This window comes from Ambystoma mexicanum, chromosome 5p (assembly GCF_040938575.1).
Source record: "Ambystoma mexicanum isolate Mex_15411 chromosome 5p, UKY_AmexF1_1, whole genome shotgun sequence".
NCBI lineage: Eukaryota > Metazoa > Chordata > Amphibia > Caudata > Ambystomatidae > Ambystoma > Ambystoma mexicanum.
In genome coordinates, this window is record NC_090930.1 from 1,363,725,630 (window position 1) to 1,363,748,825 (window position 23,196).

General features: G+C 44.2%; 1 protein-coding gene across 1 annotated transcript in view; it reads right to left on the minus strand.

Annotated features, from left to right (window-relative positions):
- Nucleotides 1-23,196, minus strand: part of DNAH5 (dynein axonemal heavy chain 5) — a 4,235,244-nt gene that overhangs the window by 3,831,668 nt on the left and 380,380 nt on the right. The window lies entirely within an intron of this gene.

A 23,196-nucleotide genomic window follows, 5' to 3' on the forward strand; every position in this document is an offset into this window, starting at 1 on the left:
CAATTCATATATTAAGGGTTTATGTAATCCCTGCATCATTCTGGACCACAAAACTTCAAGGCAGTCCTCAAATTCAATTTCCACGAATTTCCTCAATTTAAGTGTCCTTATGTTCTTAAAATGCGGACAATACAATATAAGGTGTTTCAATTTTTCATAAGATTCATTACATTCAACAAATCGACATCCCACACAATTATTTGATTTATTCATTTCCCAGTTCTTAGTTCTTTCCCTTGTATGGTATAGGTTTAGTCTAAAGCGAATATATACCTTTCGGATATTTTCACAGGGGAATAACAAGACATGATCATAATGTGGAATGCGCTGTTTAACATGTATACCGTATTCTTTATATAGCCCATAGGTCTTAATTAAATCAATTGTTATACACCAATCCATTTCAAAGAGTTTTTTCTTAGCAAAACCAGGACGATATTGTATATCCTCAACAGTTATATTTACATTGTCCAAGATTTGTTGCATTTTCAATTGATAATTAGAAAAGGATTTTGGAGTTTGAGAACCCAACATTTTGTTTAAGTCGATATACAATGAATTTATTGGAGAATAATGAATCTTAACGTAATTGGACAGCTGTCTCCATTTCCAACGAGATGATAGTGAAACCAGCCCCAATTCGTGTCGAATAATGGCATTTGGAATTGACATGGGGAGAAACATTGCAGATTTCAAAAGAGAGCCCTGTAAGCTATCAAGCGCGCTTGTCATGTCACATAGACAAATATCTAATGTATACAATATGACACTTTCAATTTTTAATGTCATGAAATCTATTAGCGGGATTAAAGAGAATTTCCAATATTGGCTATAGATCCTTTTCATTTGAGATAATAGTGGTTGAGTTTTGTTTCTAATGATAGTTGACCAAGCGTTAATGGAGTTGAGGGCTGATATATAATACCCTAGATAGATAGCATTATTCACACGACAAATTTGTGTATTCAATATTTGCCATCTAAAATTTGCTCTTTTTGATTTAACTCCAAAGGTCATCATGGCAGTTTTCGCTGGGTTAGGTGTCAAGTTATTAGCTTTTGCAAAAGTCTCAAATAATGAGAGTTTAGTTTGAAGTCCTACTGGGGTAGGGTCAAACAAGATGATATCATCAGCGAATGCAATCCATTTCAAATGAATACTCCCCACTTTGACAGAAAACAAATTCCCTTTTTCCCAGTTTTCACCCAGGTCAGATAGGTATAAATTAAATAAGGTAGCCGCCAGGTTACAACCCTGTTTCACACCAATTGTTGTACATATGGGGGCAGTGGTTCCACCTTCTGGCGAGATTCTTATTCTATACGACGTATTTGTGTGCAACTTAATGATCCAATACATCAACACAGTTGGAATCCCTATCTTCATCATTTTCTTCCACAATAAATTGCGGACCACCGTGTCGAAAGCTGAACTCATATCGATCATTGCTATATAAACAGGATTACAATTCTTTTCTTTTGCTCCAGCAATAACATGCGACATGATAAAAGCGTTTAAGGTTGTACTCATGCTCTTCCTAAATCCAGTTTGGTATTTCGAGTACATGTCATTCGCCCCAATTACTTTCTCCAATTCGTTTAAGAGAAGGATAGAAAAAATCTTAGCCTCAGTATCAATTAAAGATATTGGACGATAATTTTCTGGGAGAGATGGATCACCCTTTTTAAATATGGGTACTATATTAGCGGTTAGCCATGAGGGTGGAACCTCCCGGACCTAATGATAGAGTCGAACTTATAGTTTATAATGCCAGCCCACAACACGGGATCCGCCTTATAAAGACATGGGGGAAGGCCATCAGGTCCTGCAGCTTTTGAATACGTCAACCTGGATATTGCCCACATAATGTCAATGCAATCCCACTTCAGCCTTGGGATATTAGAATATTCAAGAGAAACATCTGGGACAAAACGAAATTTGCAAGGCAGTTGGTATTTAACCTTTATAAATGTTTGCCATGTCTGCTCAGGAATACAGTTTAACGAGAACAATGCCACACATTTATTATCAGCTTTCAAGATGCGCCAGATTACTCGTGTGTCATGAGCCAAAATGGCACGAATTAATGTGCAATTCACGTCGTTATATCTTGAAATACGAGCAGATCTCAAATTGTGTTTATAGGCTGATAATATTCTATTCCTCCTTGCCTTGCTATCTTCGATGCCCAAGTTGCTTTTCTTTAAATATCTCAGCGCCCTATTCTTCTCCCTTTTTAATAGTTTACATGTATGATCATATAAATGTGTATGTTGCACGTTACTTTGTATTTTGCCAAACTGCTCGAGTGCTGTGGCAACTATATCAGAATAATGCATACACAATGTATATTCATAATTTCCCCCTGCTCGTCTGATCCTCTCAATCTCTGAGGAAATTTGTTTAACAACAAAGTTGCAGGTCCCTCGATTCCATCTGATGGAATGCAGAGGACGATCAATTTCAACCACTGTCAAGGTTATATTTGGCATAAGCGAATGACATTTTAGTTGAAAAAAGGTAGAAAGTTGTGCAAGATCTCCTATCTCAATCTGTCCTATTACTAGGGGTGCCATATGCATGATAAGATTATGAGATACAAATATATAATCTATCATTGAATGCATCGTTCCTCTTGCCCATGTATTTCCTAGATTCATGTCATTTCTGACCATTAAATCCATATCCCACTCTGTGAGGAGTTCTCTAAATTTAACTCCTCTACTATGAGAAAGAGTGGATGATTTAAGTTTATGGGTTTCAGTCAAATCTCTACAGTCACAATTAAAGTCACCGCCTATAATGAGTTCACAAGTCTGGTATCTACCAGATATATATAATAAGCATGCATCTAATTCGTCCAATATCTCGTCGACTGACAAGGCAGCTGGATTCCAGTATAGGGAAATTATCATGAGTGAGGAATATATAAATGAGGGTATTGTAAGATGAATCCCCAGTATACTGGCAGATTCCCAAGCTAATTCCGCTTGAGCCTGCAAGGATATCTTAACTCCAACCAACAGACCCCGAGATGGATGTCCTAGCAGAGATCTCCTTGCAGGTGAGGTAAAAGTTAAGTACCCAGGAATCACGAATGGCTCAGTTTTCATCGTTTCTTGTACCATTATTATTGTTGGTTGGTCTAAAGCAGAGTGCCACTTCATTAAGTTTACATGTCCGCAAGAATTCCAAGATATAATTTGCATACTCATATCATTGCATGGCTATTTAGCAGGGATAGGTAATTTTGGACATAGGATTGCCGAAAGCATAGGTTCCAACCATGGTAGTCCTTTTGTGTTGGCTACAAATTTCAATATTTCCAACATTCCTCCATCCAGCCCTGCTTCAGATTGCGTACAAGGCCTACCTGCTTCTTCAATCTTTTCAATACCCTTGCCCGGTGTTTCTAGAAATATTAAAGCCTCCGACTCACAGTCAAACGTAAACAGCGTCAAACCCTCCTTTTTTATTTCCTCGCGATTAAACCAGATAAATTTCATTATAGCCTCAGAGGTAAGATAACAAATAGCCCTGTGATTATTTACACTTGCCAAAGAAACCCTTGTAATATCTTCAGATTTGATTATTCTCAATTGAGGTATTTTTGAGAATACGGAGAATGTATAGGATTGATTAATGCGATTATCCGCCAATATCCTTTCATCCCCCTCAAATCCAATAATGTACTGTGTTTCCAATTCACTTTGTTGTGGCCTAGTGGGAGGTGTGTTTTTTCCTGTATTTATTAATGTTACAGCCAATGGGGATGCCCTAGTAACCACACGGGATTTGACTCAAGTGAAAATGTGCTCTTGCTATCGGATAAATCGTATTCCTTATTTGAGTTATTCATGTTAGTTTGATTCTCAGATAAGGACCTTCTTAATGGAGGACCATGGATAGATATATGGCTCGGTGCAAAAAGGTTACCCACATTATTTACTTCATTTATTGATAAATTCCCAGGCTGGGTCCTCAGAAGTGCCTCAACCATTTCCGCTTTTTTGCCTTGGCCATTTACCATCACTACATTTTTCTTTTTGTCCAATAAACAATTTTCAAGCCTTATTGAATCATCACATATTACATTCATTTTATTACTATTTCTATTTCCTACTTCTAATTGTATTTCATTACTCAGTATGCATACATTATTTACATGTGTTTGATTATTAGGGACATTAGTACATATCTCGCTATAGGATTTCCTCATAGGTATTTTTAGGGGGACGCCGATTCCTCCGTCCTGATGTTTTATTTGACTTTTCGACGTACAGCATCTGCCTACTATAGGGAAATATTCACTTAAGGTGGCTTTTGCCGAGTTTTGAATAATGAGATCTGTGTTAGACTTTACATTTTCCTTTTCCTGGGTTGAGTGGTCTTTTGGAATAATCGTGGCTATTTTTTGATGTAACACAGTTTTGGAAGTTGAGGTTTTCTGAGAGTTTAATTTTGCCAATTGTGTGGTACTAGTTTTTATCATTCCCGTATTGGTGTGCACGTCTTCCTTCAATAGCGAAGAGGTGCCAAGGCCTCCACCTCCTTTTTCCACTCTTACTTCAGTTGCAGATGTGAGGGCGTACTGACTCTCTTTGGACAACTTGTCCAAGTCAATGTGCTCCTCATCAGCAATTTCTAGGATAGAAGTTGATTTTATGACCTTCGCCTCCCTCCTTCTTTTCGCAAGTCTTTTCACAGCACGCATATGCATCCTTTTAGCCCGGCGAGACATAAAGGTTGGGGTTACTTCGGTGTGAATATTTTCAATCTCTGCCTTTGTTTTTCAATTTCATCCAACAAGACAGAAGGGCTATCTGGCAGATCTAAAATCGGAACTTTGGCAATAGGACTACGCAGCATATCAAAAGGCTGTGCTTTATTAAATAGTTGTGAAACTATTGTATCGTTTAATGCAATTATCGATGCTTTAATCTCACTCAGATCATTCTCACAATTGCACTTCAGCGGCTCGGATGATACCCCATGTGATTGTCTAGAATTGTTACATTCTAGGTGAGCAGGTAGCGAACATTGCATACTTTTCTCATGACACTCATTTGTAGCCTCTCTTGATCTTTGGCCACCTATTTCATATTGCAAAGATCTCAGGGTATCAATTGCGGTTATAAAGCCCTCAATTTTATCCATCTTGGAACAGAGATAATGCATAATTGCCTTTAATTCCTTTAATTCCAAGTGGGTAAGTTCGTGGCCCTTGTCGAGAAGATCTAATATTTTTGTGATCACTGGAAGGGGGCTAGGAGATTGGTGTTCAACACTACCCCTCTCAGATATGTTACCCTCAGGATCATCATTTATGAACCTTCTTTGATCTTTGATTTGCTCAGGAGAGTACAATAAAGCATGCGAAATCCCTTCAGAGCCTCCTTCGCCTGTTATTTCATTGTGAGTTTTCATGATGTCCTTTCTGCAAGTTGGTTTAAAAATCTCCTTGTTAGATGATCTATGAACAAGTGGGGTCATCATATCAATGGATTGACTAACCTGTTCATCTAATTCAGCCATTTTCCTCATAGTTATCCTAAACGGGTCTTCATTAAAAGTGCAAGGTAGCAGTGGGGTTATGCAACTCCCCAAACTCACCCTGGCATCATTATTTACTTCCTCTTTTATGGAATTGTACAAAGTGGCAGTTGGGTCGGCATGAATCTGAGCCAAATAAGTAGTTTGTGTTGGAGTATCAGTATGATTCAAATTATCGTCATTAGCTACCTCAGCTAGAGTGTTATTATCAAATAGCTCATTATCAAAAATACTCCTTTTGTGACCTAAGGAGTCATTATTAGTTTCAGTACAAGCTTTCAATATTGCCTCAGTGCACCGCCCGCTACGCAATCCATTAGCCATAGTTAAAATGCAAGATATAGCACTTGTGCAATGTATTAATGAAGAGACAGAGTTCTCAGCCTGCTAGATTAATGTCAGGATAAAACAATGGTGGATAGAGACTAATCTAGCTTTACACCCAAAATCTGATAAAATACGAATTAGCACGGTGTAAGGTGACAAGCACCTAGCACTTTATAATAAAATGTCAGCAATTTATTAGAATAGAGCCTCACCCTCGCTCACCAGCGCATATAATAAAATCATAGGATCTTCATGTTCTAGCAATATATAATTGGGTTCACTACTTTCAGCACGAACCTGAGCGTTAACACTGTTTAAAATAGAGCCTCAGGGATCAAAGTGACTAAACACTGCAGTCTCCCTTCTGAATGTGCCGCCAAACAGCCGCACAACAGCCAGTGGGCTTTTCACCGTCGGGCTTATTGCCGCAAGGGTGGGTTGAGCGTAGTTTTCAACACGCTGCCAGTCACGTGATCACACATGTGGTCCGACTGACTCCGCCTCCTCCAGGAAGCGGTATGGGACAGGCAAGAGCAGCGCTCGCAGTGCCTGGATGATGGCAGCTAAAAACAAGGTCAGACACAGTAGTTCACTGCTCACACGCTCTTTGATTCCAAAATAAAGCGCCGCTCAGGCGGCTTGAGCGCAGTTTTCAAGACGCTGCCAGTCACGTGATCACACACGTGGTCCGACTGACTCCGCCTCCTCCAGGAAGCGGTATGGGACAGGCAAGAGCAGCGCTCGCAGTGCCTGGATGATGGCAGCTAAAAACAAGGTCAGACACAGTAGTTCACTGCTCACACGCTCTTTGATTCCGAAATAAAGCGCCGCTCAGGCGGCTTGAGCGCAGTTTTCAACACGCTGCCAGTCACGTGATCACACACGTGGTCCGACTGACTCCGCCTCCTCCAGGAAGCGGTATGGGACAGGCAAGAGCAGCGCTCGCAGTGCCTGGATGATGGCAGCTAAAAACAAGGTCAGACACAGTAGTTCACTGCTCACACGCTCTTTGATTCCGAAATATTCCCTATTACGGCAAAGTGGTTACACCATAGGCATTTTAGGTTTGCAAAGTTAAGGTTAATAACATTAGTGAAGGGATTGTCTGGTGGTTTGATCGTCCTTCAACCTCTTCTAGTTGTTTTTTGCCACATGTCACATGAACACTCAAGCACAGTGCAGGTGAAAAAGTGATACTAAACGAGGTAACAGAGCGTGCCAGAACGGGAGCAGCTATTCGCCATGTTATGTTATGCGTAAAAAAGGAAAAGCATGCATTGTCATGATGAACAAAGAAGCTGCTAAGGTTGATTGAAGGTTCAGTGATTATAACAAAAAGTCGTTGGAAGGGGTCATTAGAGGAAAAGCAAAAGTGCTAGTAGGGTTTGCAGAGGAGGTAGCAGTGCTTGTGAAAAAGTGAACACCTGTGGAAGTAATGATGTCAAGGCCCTGGCCTCGAGTGATGATAATAAGGTACACTTACACTTCAAGAAACTCACCCGATTTTCTTTATGTTTTGGATGGAAGGGGACTGTTAACCAGGACAACAAGAGAGAATGTGCAGTGAGTGACAACGCACCCGATCTTGCGACCAGGGACGGTGGCCCTCATCGCAGTATCATAGGGCCTGTGGGACCCAAGAAGTTGCCCAATTGTCACCAAACTGGGCCAAAGAAAGCAATGCCCTCTACAATCCCCCACCCTCTCTCTAACATTGACCCCTTGGCTGACTATCCTGCTCCTCAGGATCCAGCATTTTGACGTGAGGCCCTCACACGAACTAAGAGTCCCCTGAACTTGTTAAACTTACTACAAAGCAGCTGAGTGAAGAAGGAGCAGTGGACTGACAGAAGGTCCCTGAGCTTGACACTGAGAAGGATAAACAGTTGATTGACAGAAGTGAAGATAGTGCACCAGAGTTTCAGCAAGGTGGTCACTGGTTTTGGCAAACGGTACCTGGAGAGTGTTCACTATTTTGGAGTAGAGTAAAAAAGGAATTTCATTTCAGATTAACCACTCTCCGAGATGGATGTGACTATGATGGAAGAAAAAAGAAAAGGGGTTGCCAAGAGTTTATTTCATAATGGGTTATTGGGTCCCCACAAAATTGTGTAAATGTCATTGAAAGGCATTCCCGATTCTCGTGGTGGCAATGGTCATTCATTGCGCATGTCATCTGGGGTTTATTTAAGTAAGTGGGGTGGGAACAAGATGGAAGTACATGATGACACTTTCAGGAAAAAAGAAGAAGAAAGCCAATGATGCCACACCTCTGGCAAGAAAGATACACACATAACCAAACACAAGAACACCACATGGCTGGAGATGCCATTGGTCTTCTAGGAGATTTTCCATGTCTTCTCCTATCTTGGAAAGAGAACTGGGTTGGAGGGGGACAGCATACCTGGGGTATTATAAATATAAATTGTGAAAGAAGGAACAGCAGTAAAAAAAGAAATGAAGTGGCAATCACTTTCGTGATCGGAAGGGGGGAATCAAGAGAGGTAAATATAGTGTCCACAAGAGGGGGGCCTGTGCAATAATGCGAAAAGCCACACAACAGGGAGTAAGATGTTGTGCAAAGAAATATACGCATGAAAACCCACAATGAAAATGTAGTTCCAAGGTATAGATAAATAGGGGTGTGAGAGCACAGTGATTGTGAAGCATTATCACACATATAGCAATAATTGGGTTTTGTTTTCATGTTTTAGAGCATATGTGGGTAGGGTGTTTTGGGCACATGAACATAGGGTTTTGTTTATTGCTTATTTTTATAAGTATAAGTGGAGTATGATTGGGGCTTTTAACTAGAGGTAATGGTGGGAGTAAAATAAGAATCCGCAGTTCGGACATGTTCTTGTAGGCCACAGTTGGGAAAATATTGTCCCAACAAGCCCATATTAAGAGGCTGCAGGCTTCATTTCTTATGTGTTTTATTTTTTGCAAACTGAGCAGTGAAGGTCAGGATAACACGTAATGCTTTGTTAGTGTTGTAAGGGGGAGATTTTCTTAGGAAGAATATATTCCAACTGGAGATGCTTCATGCAATTTTTGAAGGCCACTGTGCTAGGCACCTGGAAGCTCAAACAAGATTAGGACGGCAAAAAAGAATTAAATATAGCAAATTCACTTTCCAGCACGGTGCCGTTGGGGTTTTTCAGAACAAAGATAGCACGCTGCAAGGGAAAAGATGGGGAGGATTGGCAGGGGCTGTGAGGCGAGGGACAGGGAGCCAATCAGGAGGAAAGAAATGCAGTACTCATGGCCTTGCTTGCCTCGCGTTATCTTCAAACACAGGACTATGCAAGCCAAACATAATTAAGAGTTTTTGTGCTGGTCAGCATAGTGATGTCATTCAGGGGTAGGATTATGACATTAAAGGGATGTTAAATAGTTTTGTTCCAGGAAATACGTTTGCCCAATCAAAGATAAGCAATGTATGTAGCACTATAGGGCCTCAGGAAGTTACAACATTCATTTCTTCTGACCTGCCGCAGAGTGTCACTAATGTGTCATGGAAATGTTGTGGTTTTTCCTTATAAATGTTGTAACTGTCGTGGGCGGAGCTTGAGAACTTTTCAACCAGTTCAGCTTGCAGGACTGCCTGAATTGCTTTTCTACCAGCTGTGGGGAGTTAATAAATGTGTGTTTATTCCTGCATAGCGTCATTTGTCTGTGGAGTACTTTTTGTACCTGTTTTCCGATTACTTATGTAAGTAGTCGCTCTTTACAATTACATTATACCCATACAAAAGCCAAAATGTTTGCCTTTGTTAGTACTTATTTTTAAAAGGATGTAAGCGCAAAGAACAGATGCAAAAGCACACTTCTCCAGCATTGGATCTTTCATGGATTCACATGCTTTGAATATTCCCCGTCGTCAGGCTGGGAATCCCCCGTCGTCAGGCTGGGAATCCCCGGTACATTATATAGACCCTTTCCCGTAGGAAAACTTTTTCGACGCTTATGCGTCCTATCCACCTCGTTTTGTATCATGCGTGCCCGTGCCGTCAGGACGTCATGATATAAATACAGGCCCCGCCCCCGCGCTCCCTCAGATTTCAACCGTCTTTCAAAGCAGTGGGATCTTCGTGTTACTACTAGTGATAACTAGATTGTTTTTTTGTCTGTTTCGCGTAAGCGAAGTTCAAATCTGGAGAATTATGTCTGGAAAGGCGTTATTTCGCCCATGTGCAACCTGTGGCCTCAAAAAGGTTTATGAAGGAGACGGCCACATGGACTGTATCTACTGTCTCCACCCGCACCACACGGCGGATACATGTGAGATATGCCAGGGTTTCTCCCAAAAAACCCTTAAGGACCGTAAAAGAAGGCTGGTCGACTGGCTTAATGACGGAGCGGGTGCCTACCCGGCTTCGGAAGTTGGCTCCACGGCCTCCAGGAGCAAGTCGGAGCCTCCATCGAAGAAGGTGCGGCCAGCAGAAATTCGCCCTGAGGACAAGCATAAGGGGAAACATGCTGGATCCTCCTCATCTCATAAAAAGCCCTCCTCCTCCTCATCATCTAAGACGGAGAGGCTGGCGCTGTCTAAATCCTCCTCAGGGGACCGTCCCAGGTCTTCCGTGAGTCGAGAAGCTTCAGCCGGGAAGTCGGCATCAAAATCGACAACGAAGTCTAAAGGCTCGACGACGACGACTTCCTCGTCGACCTCGGTGTCATTGACGATGCCTATTACCGTTCAAGCAGCAGCGGTTGGGATTCCTTCGTCGACGGAAACTCAGTCTATGGCTTGGCTGCCTGAGGTCTATGACCCGATCCCCCCTGAGGTCTTACTGCAGCCAGACACGGCCTGCTCGGCGGAAGGGGAAGGTGACATGGTTCTGCAGCCATTGGATTTAGGCTTACGGCCTTCCACGTCGACGACGACGGCGACGAGTGCGAGCGGGGGTAGGGTACCTATATCATCCACGTTGCTGAACCCCCAGACAGTTTTGTCTCTGGATGTGCTTAATACTCTTCAGAAGCTACTACAGCGGCTGGATACCCAGTTCCCTCAACCTGGGACGTCATCGTCACTTCTGTCTGTACCTTCCGTCGACGAGCAAACTTGTACGGCTCGCTCGTCGACGAATCACCCATCGGCTCCCCAGGCGGTAAAAGATCGTCCTCGAGCTCAGGAGGAGGGTGAGTTGTCGGAGTCCGACTCTATACATGATGACTCTGGGTCAGACATCTCCCTGTCACCGTCGAGGGACCCGACATGGAATTCGGATGTAGAATTGGAGTCTACGAGGAGCCAGACACAGCCATCTCCCCCTGATGATGTGGGAGCCTTCCATGCAATGATGGGGAAAGCGTGTTCCGAATTCGGCTTGATTCCTGAGGAGCAGAGGAAAGACTGTTTCCTTTTTGACCATATGGGTCAAAGGAGAAAATCGGTATTTGCCATCCCAATCCTTGACCACGTGTGGCAAGAAGGTCTCAAAACGATGCGCCATCCGTTCTCGGAACCAGCCATAAAGGGACGGATCGAGAAAAAGTTTAAAGCTCCGGAGTCCACTCCAAAATGTCTAACATCACAGCCTTTGTCTGACTCGGTGGTGTCGGCGGCAGCAGCTAGGAAGGCCAGGGTCCAGCAAAAATGTTCAACGCCACCGGAAAGCGAGGCTAGGAGGCAGGACGCATTTGGAAAGAAGGTGCTCTCGGTCGGAGCGACGACAGTAAGAGCAGCCAATTCCTTAGCGATCGTGTCACGATATGATAGGGAAATGTGGCACAAATTAGCCCCTATCCTAGAACACCTGCCAGACGAACACCGAAAAGCAGCTATGTTACTGGTGCGGGACGGCGAGGAGGCCTCGAACCACGCTATTAATATCGCAGTGGACCTAGCAGAGTCTGGTTTCAAACAAATCAACCATGGAGTAGTGCTTCGTCGACAAGCGTGGCTCAAATGTACTACTTTCCGTCCTGAAGTACAGTACAAAGTCCTGGACATGCCATGCGAAGGGGAGCACCTGTTTGGCGAAAAGGTTGATGAAGCGCTGAAAGGGATGAAAGAAGACACGGATACTGCTAGGTCCCTCGGCGCCCTTCAAACGGGTAGAAATTTTCGCTCTTTTCGCCCTTTCAGAGGTGCTTCTGGAAACTCCCGCTTTGGAGCCTCGAGGGACCGTGGATTTAACAGGCCCTCGTACTCTTCACAAGGGTTCAGACGAGCGTCCCAGTCGGCACGTGGAAGCAGGGACTATCAAGCCTCCAGGCGGCGAGGCTCAGGTCCGTCGTCAACGAAGAACAAGCAAACCAGCAACCAATGACGGCCTTCGGAACGTCCTGGGGGGTCGAGTCTCTCATCACTTCGACCGATGGAAATGCATCACCAAAGATCGATGGGTCCTAGACACGATTCGCATGGGTCATGCGCTGCAATTCAAAGACAAGCCTCCGCGTCTTCCTCCTTTATTCTCGACACAGCCCCACCTCCAAATCCTACGACAAGAGGCGGAGCTTATGTTGCGAAAAGGGGCGGTAGAGAGAGTTCCTGTGGCACAGGAAGGCCAAGGAGTTTATTCCAGGTTCTTTGTTGTCAAAAAGCCAAACGGCAAATGGAGGCCCATTCTCGACCTGAGGGTACTCAACAAGTGGCTAAAGAGCCAAAAATTCAAAATGCTAAAACTCCAAGAGGTTATCAGATCGGTGCAACCCATGGACTATCTCTCTTCACTAGACCTTCAGGATGCTTATTTTCACATCCCAATACGCCCACGACACAGGAGATATTTAAGATTCGTCGTCGGGAGAAAGCATTTTCAGTTCAAGGTCCTCCCGTTCGGGCTCAAGTCCTCCCCCAGGACGTTCACCAAGTGCTTGGCCCCTATAGCGGCCCATTTAAGGAAGGATGGTCATCATGTCTATCCATATCTAGACGACTGGCTAATCAGAGGGTCATCCAAGGAACAAACACGAGACAGTCTACGAGCCACAATGTCCATCTTACAGGAACTGGGCTTCGCAATAAACTTCAACAAGTCCTCAGTAGAGCCTTCGAGGACCTTGGTCTTTCTAGGAGCGGAGTTTCATACGCACACAAGCCTGGTGAAACCATCCAGCGAAAGAATTCAGAAACTTCAAAACAAGGCGTCGGAATGGAGCGGCGGTACCAGAGTCTCTGTGCGCAAGTACATGTCCCTGCTAGGGACCATGTCGTCCTGCATTCCGTTAATAAACAACTGCCGTCTGTTTATGAGGCCTTGCCAGGAATTTCTAGCGGACCGTTGGGCACAGAGCAGAGGTCGCTGGTCCGACAGACTGGTCGTCGACGAACAACTAGTTCAAGCACTCGGCTGGTGGAAAGTGTCTACTCACCTAACGAGAGGGATGCCTCTACTGGAACCAGAGTTCCAAAAGACGGTGGTGACGGATGCATCGCTGAGCGGATGGGGAGCTCATCTGGATATGTTACAGGTACAAGGCCAGTGGTCTTTGCAGGAGTCCTCCCTGCATATCAACCTGCTAGAACTGAGAGCAGTGCGATGGGCTCTGAAGTCTTTTCTTCCGCAACTGAGGGACTCGGTGGTGCGTGTCATGACGGACAACACCACTACGATGTTCTACTTGAGGAAACAAGGAGGGACACGTTCCAGGTCCCTATCGACAGAGGCACAGAAAATCTGGCATTGGGCCCTTCAACACAACATACAAATCTTAGCATTTCACCTACCAGGAGTGAAAAACGTGGAAGCCGATGCCCTCAGCAGAGAAATGAACGAAGTTCACGAATGGGTGCTGAACGACCAACAACTTCAACAAGTATTCAAGGAATGGGGACACCCTTCCATAGACCTGTTTGCAACGAAGAACAACAAGAAATGCCATCAGTACGCAAGCAGATGGCCTCAGCAGGGCTCACTGGGGGATGCGTTCTCATTCCCATGGACGAACAAATTCCTGTACGCATTTCCTCCTTTTCCCCTTGTCAGGAGGACGTTGCAATGGATCCTCAGGTACCCATGTCGGGTAATTCTGGTGGCCCCATACTGGGCCAGACAAGTGTGGTTTTCAGACCTACTACACTTAGCGGCGGCGGAACCGATGAGATTCCAGAAGACCCCCGACCTTCTGTCTCGACAGGAGGGTGTCGTTTGGCATCACGACCCGGACAGCCTCAAGTTGACGGCCTGGCTCCTGACTTCGCCGAATTTGGTCGGCTAACGATTCCGGAGGACTGTCGACGTATCCTGCAAGCGGCAAGAGCACCTTCCACAAACGCCTCATACGCGTACAAATGGAAAAGGTTCTGTCAATGGTGTGAGGATCAACCAGGTTTGGCCCCGCAATCGATTAGGCCGGAACAGCTCCTTCCATACTTGCTGTTATTAGCTCAAATGGGCCTGTCGGTGTCGTCAATAAAAGTACACCTAGCAGCCATTTCCAGGTTTACTCGTCGACGGCACTCGGCACCATTGTTCAGCGACCGCCTGATTAAGCACTTCCTTAAAGGCCTCTTTCGGAGTTTCCCTCCAGAGAAGAAATTTCCACCGGAGTGGAGCCTCAATCTGATCTTAACGTCTCTTATGAAACCTCCGTTTGAGCCAATGTCATCATCGTCTCTGAAGTTTCTGTCGTGGAAATTGGCCTTCCTGGTGGCCATCACTTCAGCCCGACGTATCTCAGAAGTTCAGGCTCTAATGGTGGACCCACCATACTTACGATTTTTCAAGACCAAGGTAGTCCTAGCCACTAACCCACAGTTCATACCAAAAGCTCCTTCGGTGTTTCATAAACACTCTTCTATCGTGTTGCCTACGTTTTTTCCGGAGCCATGCTCGGGAGCGGAGCGCATGCTACACACATTGGATGTAAAAAGGGCTCTCAAGTTTTATCTTCATCGTACGCAACCGTTCAGAGAAACGAGACAGCTGTTTGTGGCCTATGGGTTGGGTGCTAGAGGAAAAGCCATTTCAAAGCAAGGACTTTCAAGATGGGTGTCATCTACCATCTCGTACTGCCATTCCAAGGCAGGGAAGCCTCTTCTACGACGGCCAAGAGCTCATTCAACTAGAGCAGCGGCATCGTCGACGGCACTGTGGGCCGGAGTCCCTCTAGGGGACATCTGCATGGCGGCTACCTGGGCGACTACACACACCTTTACCCGCCATTACTGCCTGTCGCAGCAACATGCCGAAGACACCCGGATGGGACAGGCGGTGCTTCGACACCTATTCCAGTAAGGTAAGCCCCGGCTGCGGGGTGGCATCCTGTGGAATTTATGACTGTATGTGGTCCGTTTTTTCCCTATGTAAACTATTACTGATGTATACATAATCTTAGGGAACGGCCTTTTGCGAAGAATGTATAGGGGTTTGCATGCACACCTCCTCTTGGGGGTAGTACTGCTATGTAATCTATTCAAAGCATGTGAATCCATGAAAGATCCAATGCTGGAGAAGGGAATAGTTTCTTACCTGTAACTCCATTTCTCCAGCATTGGTATCTTTCATGGATTCACATGCGCCCACCTGCCTCCCCTGATCATGCAAACCGGTTCCCCCACTACTTTGGGGGCCGAAATCTGAGGGAGCGCGGGGGCGGGGCCTGTATTTATATCATGACGTCCTGACGGCACGGGCACGCATGATACAAAACGAGGTGGATAGGACGCATAAGCGTCGAAAAAGTTTTCCTACGGGAAAGGGTCTATATAATGTACCGGGGATTCCCAGCCTGACGACGGGGGATTCCCAGCCTGACGACGGGGAATATTCAAAGCATGTGAATCCATGAAAGATACCAATGCTGGAGAAATGGAGTTACAGGTAAGAAACTATTCCCTTCCCCCTTTTGAGGCCCATTCCATCGAATACAGCTATGTCGCATGAACAAATGTAGTCCAGCTGTCACATCGCCACTGACATAGTTGTCCTCTCTGAGCCTGAACAAATTGCTTTGCACAGCTTTTATGTCTTTAAACTAGTCTCTGCTAGTAATTGAATAGTCACCTAAAATCTAATTACTGCGCACATGCAATGTAATGCTGTTTCATTTTCATGTGTGCACAGACCACGGTTTTCCGAAGGGCCTTCCACCCCACAGTGCTTGAAAGCTATAACAATGGCAGTAGGCGCAATACGAAGTTCAGTTTAGTTTATTTGCTTATATAGCACGCTGAACCCAGAGGTATCTGGGCGCTTAACTTGGTGGATAATTGTTCCAGTCATGGCATTTAGATTACATGAACACGCAGTGTTCTAATATATAGACAGATATGGATACAGATTTTATTTTACAGGATTGGATGTTTAGTTAACACTTGTCAGAGGAAAAAACATCCAAAAGCAGTCGGATATATACAATGTGGATAATATGCGGAGAGTTTAATCATTGGGGGATCAGTGAGAAGAGGCATGATTTGGCTTTGCATCGGAAGGCCGGAAAGGATGGTTCATCTCTTAGAATCGGGTGCAACGCATTCCAGGTCTTGGCTGCCAACACTGGGAAACTGGAGCAACCTGAATCTTGCAGCTTAAATTTAGGGATGTTGAGGCAGTGAGTGTAATTAGTTCTGGGTGGTCTGGTAGAGATTTTTCTGGTGAATTTATCGGCCAGGTATTTGGGGGCCGTATTGGAAAGGCATGTGTGTGTGATCATAAGTGTTCTGAAGGTAATTCTGTCTTGTATGGGTAGCCATTTCATATGCGTCTGGCTTGAGAGATGTGGTTAGTCCGTGGTATGTTTAGTGCCACTCTAAGGGCATTATTCTGCAGTACTTGGTGCTTGTGAAGATTTTGTTTGCTGGTGCCTAAGCAGAGGGTGTTACAATAGTCCAGTTTGGAGAGTGTAAGAGCTCTAGCCAACGTGATACAGCTGGTGGTAGATAAGAAGGGTCTGAATGCATTTATTAATTTGGAAGTATACGCCGTTGACGATGCAGTTGCGTTTACTTGTCTCGTGAAGGAGAGAGTGGAATCGAGGTAGACTCCTAGAGTTTTAGCATCCTTGGACACTGTAATGTTATTGCACTCAATATTAAAAGAAGTGTATTGAGGGTCTAGCTTGTTAAGGTGTTGCCTTGAACCGATCAGTAGCAGCTCGGTTTTGTCATCATTGAGACAAAGACCGTGCTTGACCATCCAATCTTGGATTTTGCTGTATATTTCATTTAAGCGGAAGGAATCGTTCTCATAAGATCCAGAGAGAGTGATGAGAATTTGCATATCATCTGTGTAATTTGTAGGGACATTCATATCATCTAGGTGGTCGAACAACTACTTTGTAAATATGCTATACAGAGTTGGTGATACGCATGAGCCTTGTGGGACTCCACATGTAATTGGAGAGGGTGCGGCTTCTGCTGAAGCGGAAAGACCCTCATGGATCTATCGGAGAGGAACGAATGGATCCAATCGGCTGATTTAGGTGAACATGAGGCTGAAGTGATTAGGTGGGTTGTTAGAATACTGTGGTCCACTAAATAAGAAAGCAGCTGACAAGTCAAGTAGTAGGAGCAGGGCCGGGTTACCGTTGTCTTTGGCTTCGTCCGTCTGGATTTTTAAATCCAAGAGGGCCTTCTCTGTGCCATGTCTTGTCCTGAATCCTGATTGTCGGAGTCCTAGCAAATTATTTGTTTCGAGATGGTTTTGTATTTGGATATAGGCTGCTTTATCCAAGATTTTTAGAAGAAACTGTACGGTTGTGATTGGTCTATAGTTTGTTGGGATATTGGGGTCAAGAGTGGGTTTTTTGATTAGGGGCATGACCCAGGCATCTTTGAGATTTTTGGGGATGGAGCAGAATGCAAAGGAGGTGTTGATAAAGTGTGTAATGAAGGGAGCAAACTCATTGGCGCCCTCTTTAATAAAGGCGGCTGGGCATACGTCTCCCCGACATATGGACGGTTTAAGGCCAGTTATTATGGCTACCATCTCTTCTATGGTGACTCGAGAGAATTCAAATAGGTTGCATGGCTTTGGCAGGGGGAATGGAGTTTGCTAGATTTGGCATTGGGGGCGAGGATGAGTTTTTTGGTTTCAATTTTACCTTGAAATAGTGCAATTTTATCTAGTAGAGCCTTTTGGATGTTTGCACATTAAAGGGTGTCTGCATGATGCTGGGGGGCGAGGGGGTGGGTGACTCCAATACATTAAGGATGGTGGAAAGCTCTTTAGTACTAGATTTGGCATTCAGTATTCTATTGTTAAAAGGTGTCACTTTTGGTTTTCAAAACAGCATTTTTTAACTGTTCGAGGCAATGTTGAATAGTTCCTTGTTCTGGGTTGAGGGATTTTTTCTCCAGTTGGTTTCTGTGCACCTTTTGGACTTCCGTAAGGTTTTCAACTCTGATGAAAACCATTTGTTTAGATGGCTAGGCGGTTTGGCTTTTCTCGTTCTAAGGGGAGCTATTCGGTCTAGTGCTTGCAGTAAATTTTGGTTGTATGTGTCCACTAGATCAGCAGGATCCTTGTTGGGAGAGGTCAGTGGATTAGTTATAGGTTGGATCAGAGGGAGTATGTTCTCCAGTTTAATCAATCGGTTGTTTCTGGCAATGGCCAAGGGTGCTTGAGGAGCAGTGTGAGGTATATGACAGATGTTCTGGAACTCGAAGTGAATGACGTGGTGGTCTGACCAGGCGCACAGGGAGTTCGAGAGTATTTTGGTATTGCAGTTTAAGTTGGCTACCCAATCCAGAGTTCTGCCCTTGCTGTGCGTGGGTTAAGAAATATGCTGAGTGAATCCTAGATCCAGGAGGGAGTGTTCTAAGCCTTTTGCGTTGGCGTCTTGTGGGTCGTGAAAGCCAAGGTATAGATCGCCTAGTAGTCAAATTTGGAAGTTGGGTTTGGTGTTATGCGTGAGGAGATGTGTAATATCTTCATCGAAGAGTCCAAATCAAGTAACAGAACATTGCCAGAACAGTGAGATAGGTTAAAAGCAAATTCGGATGGTGCCTTTAGATTGCCTGTCATAACACTAACTGTCTGTTATTCTAATCATGCAAAGGCATTTGTTGAGCTTCTGGCCACGCTTACTCTCCCCTCAGGACTGTAGTCTGTCTTGTATTTCAACAAAGTGTTGGACTCCATTAATGCATGAAATGAGATGCATACTGCATGCTGTGCTTTCATTAACAGACTGATTTTTTAGTCAGTTTTTTCAGGTAGGAGCTTTGGGTGGGAAATGGGCCTGCACCATTATGTTTCTGGTGAGTATAATCACAATGAAGTGAACTTCAGCTCTCGTGATGGTGGCCATTGGCCAGTGGAATGCATGAGATGGAACCCCAGGGAGGTCCCCAGATCGGAACACCATCGCTTCCTACCTAAACAGGCACAAGCTTCAGAGACCCAGCTACAATAATCTAAAAACACCTGGCCCCTCACACTGATGGTCTGGATATTTCTCATACTTCTCTCACCACGTTCTTTGAGGATGTTCCCCCAGGCACGGGGAGAGATCAAGCATGAAGCAGCATAGCGCACATTCATGTAGCATGGCTTCCAGTGGTGCCCCACTCCCTCACTTAACGCTTCTCTTGCCTTTGCTTGTGGCTTTGGCAGCACTGACAGTCACGATGTACAGTGTAGGCTGTCTACAGGTAAGTCCATGCAATGCCAGGGCAAGTTAACAGTGGCTTGAGTCTTGCCTTGCAATGGATACACGTGAAAGTGGAGGAAGCGGAGAAACTGCATAAGCAGCACTGCTACAACCGTCAACCGCATCCTAGTCTCAGCCAAAATCAGCTATCATCTGCTACATTGATTTGCACAGACATAATTCCGGAGCTATGGGCCCCAGCTTCTGCCCAGCCGGAGATTGCTGTGGGCCTTTCTCCTTATGTACGGCTTCTACTAGGTTACGCAGGCACACAACTCCAGAGTAAATCAATATTTTTAGGGCACAACCTCAGATCGGTGGGCCTGCCCTGCTGTTGTGCATCCGGCTTGGATCTTAAATAAAGCAGGATGCCAAAAATAGCCAAATTCGGGTGATGTTTTTGAGAAAGGATAGCTCTTTTTACAAAAGCCATTTTCAAAACAGACCAATATGTCAAGATAAGTGGAGTATGTGACTACATTGTTTAAAATACTATTTGTAATACGTGTGTAAAGGTGAGGAGGCAGGTGTGGGGTACATTTAAGGCCCATGACAGAAATCCCCTTTACCCCAAAACCACATTTCCACATTTTACCCAAAAACGGCTGTGCTTTCTTTCCCTGGCACATGTGTGGCAAGCTTTAAACACTGCCACACAAAGAATGGCTGTTTGGCTTATTTCATTTAAATCAAAAGGAAAATAACCTACATTCAAAATGGTTCTGCATTGGCTGTTTTGTCCTTTGAAGACTAAAGGCTGCGCACAGCATTTCAGAAGGCATTGCAATTTGTTATTTTTCTTAATTAAAACACTACAAAGTGTGCGCTCTATTTAAATACAGCCCTGCGTGTGTTTTTGCCTTTCGTAAGAAACTTCACAAAGTAATGCACTGCTTTGAAAAATATCCCTGAGTGCTCATTCCATCTGAAAAGCCCAAGAAAGTTAGGCAATCCATCCCAAAAACAGCTGTGCCTGACTGTTCATTCACTTAAGGAACAAGAATCTCACATTGTAACTGACACGGCTTTGTTTTCCTTAATGTGAATCACTGCACTCTGAAGCTCAAAAAAAAAAGAATACAGCGTTCTATTTTCATTCTGTGTCAAAAGCAAGGAAACTCTGTAGTTTACCATCTATGTTCATCCACCAATATTACCTGCAAACTTGCTCAAAAAGGATCAATGGGAAGAGAATGTTATTTGCTAAACCGCATTGGAAACAGGAAATGTAAAGCTTGCACACGTGTTCATTTGGTATTTATAAACCGAAGGAAGAATGACATTTAAAGTCAAATGTCAAATGACAGCTGTTGCTAGCACAGAAACATTATTGTAGATGTGGGTGGGAGGGCTGCAAAGCAATGGATACTGTGTTCTTCCCCCCACAAGACTTCAATCAGCTTGGCAGAGGAAACCAGTTTGGCAGGAGGTCTTGCCTCCCACTTTTGCACCCACAATTCTGCACGGACATGTGCTGGGTCTGAGGGTGTGATAATTACTGGTTATACTAGACTGGCCGGCAGGACTGCCACAAAATAAAAAAAGTAAGTGACTGGGCCCTGTGTTTGACCGAGAGGTGCAATTTCCTTCAGCACCCATTCCCAAGAGATCATTTGTGTAAACTTTGCCAAGAGCAGACAATTTGGCTGTGGGGTTTTGCAGCACTGCCCTCCACATGACCAACTTTCCCCATTGACACTAAAAGACTACTACAGTTTAAGACATTTTTCTCAGCACTTTGAATAAATAAGAATTATTCTGTTATGCTAGTTTTCTATGGAAATGTTTGGTGAATAGAAAGAGACCATGTGCATTTTTCTAGCCCATGGTGAACTGAAATGGCCAGGAACAATGCAGTTCTGTCTGCTCTATAAATGGGATCAATATGAAACTTGGGGGAAATGTACTTATGAACATTTGTACTCACTGCCATAATTTTAAATTTTATGTATCTCATACAAAGGGGAAAAATGTGCCAAAAAGCGATGCTACATCACACAGAGTTGGCGACTGGCTTGCCCAATTCCCCTTCACTCATTGAATCTGCACATATACTTTTCATGACGATGGCTAGTATAAATCTGATGTTTTGATCCATAACTCATTTTTGTCAAGAAATAGGCTTTGTGAGACAAAGGAAAGTCATAAATGCACATACGAAGTGATGTAATTTCCCCTGAACCAATCAGCCCAGGGAAAGGAGGGGACATTGGGAGACTGTCCTATCCCAGCACGGGGGTAAGTCCAGGGTGCTCCACCCTCCACCCCCCCAGATTGTAAACCGATTATGTCATTCTGGCTATTTAAGGGGGAAACAGGGAAACACAAGAGGATTCAGACTCAAAAACCAGATCCAGAGGCTGCTGATTCCATCCAGGCAGAACCACCCAACCACATCCAGGCAGAACCACCCATCCAGATCCAGGCATACACAAGAATCCAGGGAGAAAGTAGGAAAGGCAGCTGATCCCATCTAGGAAAGCCCAGCTGCCCACAGTGACCAGACCTTGCTTAGCTGTCCTGCATCACATCCAGGAGAGCCCAGCTGTCCCAGTGACCAGATCCCTTGGTCCCGCTGCCCAGAGACCTCACTGGCTGTCCAGATTCCGAAATTCAAGCTTACACTGTAAGTATCACCTCACCCAGCCCCAAAAACTGCATATCCCGCTCTTTTAATTTTGCATCCCAAAGAAAATCCCATTGAAAGTCCCATATTGCATACCCCCTCTTTTTTGAATCCTTGCATCCTATTCAAATCCCATTGAAACCCCATTCAAGTCCCAAATTGCCAGTATCATCTGTTTGCTTTTCCATAGAAGAATATGTATTAGTCTCGGTCTGTTAGCATATTCCTTTTCTATTTCTTTCAATTATCTGTCTAAGTCCCTAGTATCATTTGAAGTAAATCAATTAATTTCCTCATTGAAAATGCACGTTCATTATTGTTGCCCTGCGAAAGCAACAATTTTGTCGAGTGTTTTTACTAATCATAGCTATTAAAATATAGTCTCAACAGAAATAGTCTAGTGCAACAAAAACTGAATTTGCCTGTGTATTGTTTCTCTGTAAATTCCGATTTGCATTTCCCATAGAAAAATCCAAACTATCATCCCATAAGGAGTAATCCCTTTTCCCTCAGAATCTTATCTGTTCTGTACCTGTGTTTCAGGTCCAAAAAAAAGATTTCCGATTTTGACAGTTTGACAGCCTTCTTTGTGGCTGCTGGCAGCACAAGTTTTGTGTAGAAAAGAATTGCCATTCTGCTGCGTGTGTTTTCTTTTGCATTGTTTTCTTCCCAAAATCGATTTTCTCACCTGTGTTCACATTGCCTTGGTGCTCTGCTCAGTAGTCTGTAAGCGTCCTTGTCTCTTAAAGGGCAGCCATGCAAGTTTCTGTCCTGGCTATCCCACTGCAATTGTAAAACTGATGTACAAATGATAAGTAAAATCCAAGTATGCCATTTTGCTCTTAAATAAGGTTTTCAATTTCGTTTCTGGCCTCCCATCTTGGGCTGTTGGGCTGGATTCACATTTCGATTTTTCCCTCTTCCTACTGACTCCTTGCCAGTACTTTCCATCCACAAAGAATTTTGTTAGCAGGGGTTTGGGGGATGTGTTTCAGGGGGAGTGCATAACCTGTGTGCTATCTGTTACTTTTCAGAAAAACGATTTTGCTTTCGTCTTCTATTAAAGGTTTATGTAGATTATGTTGGGAGTTTGAAGTAACTGTATTGTGGAATTCTTGCATTTGTACTGCCACACAGTA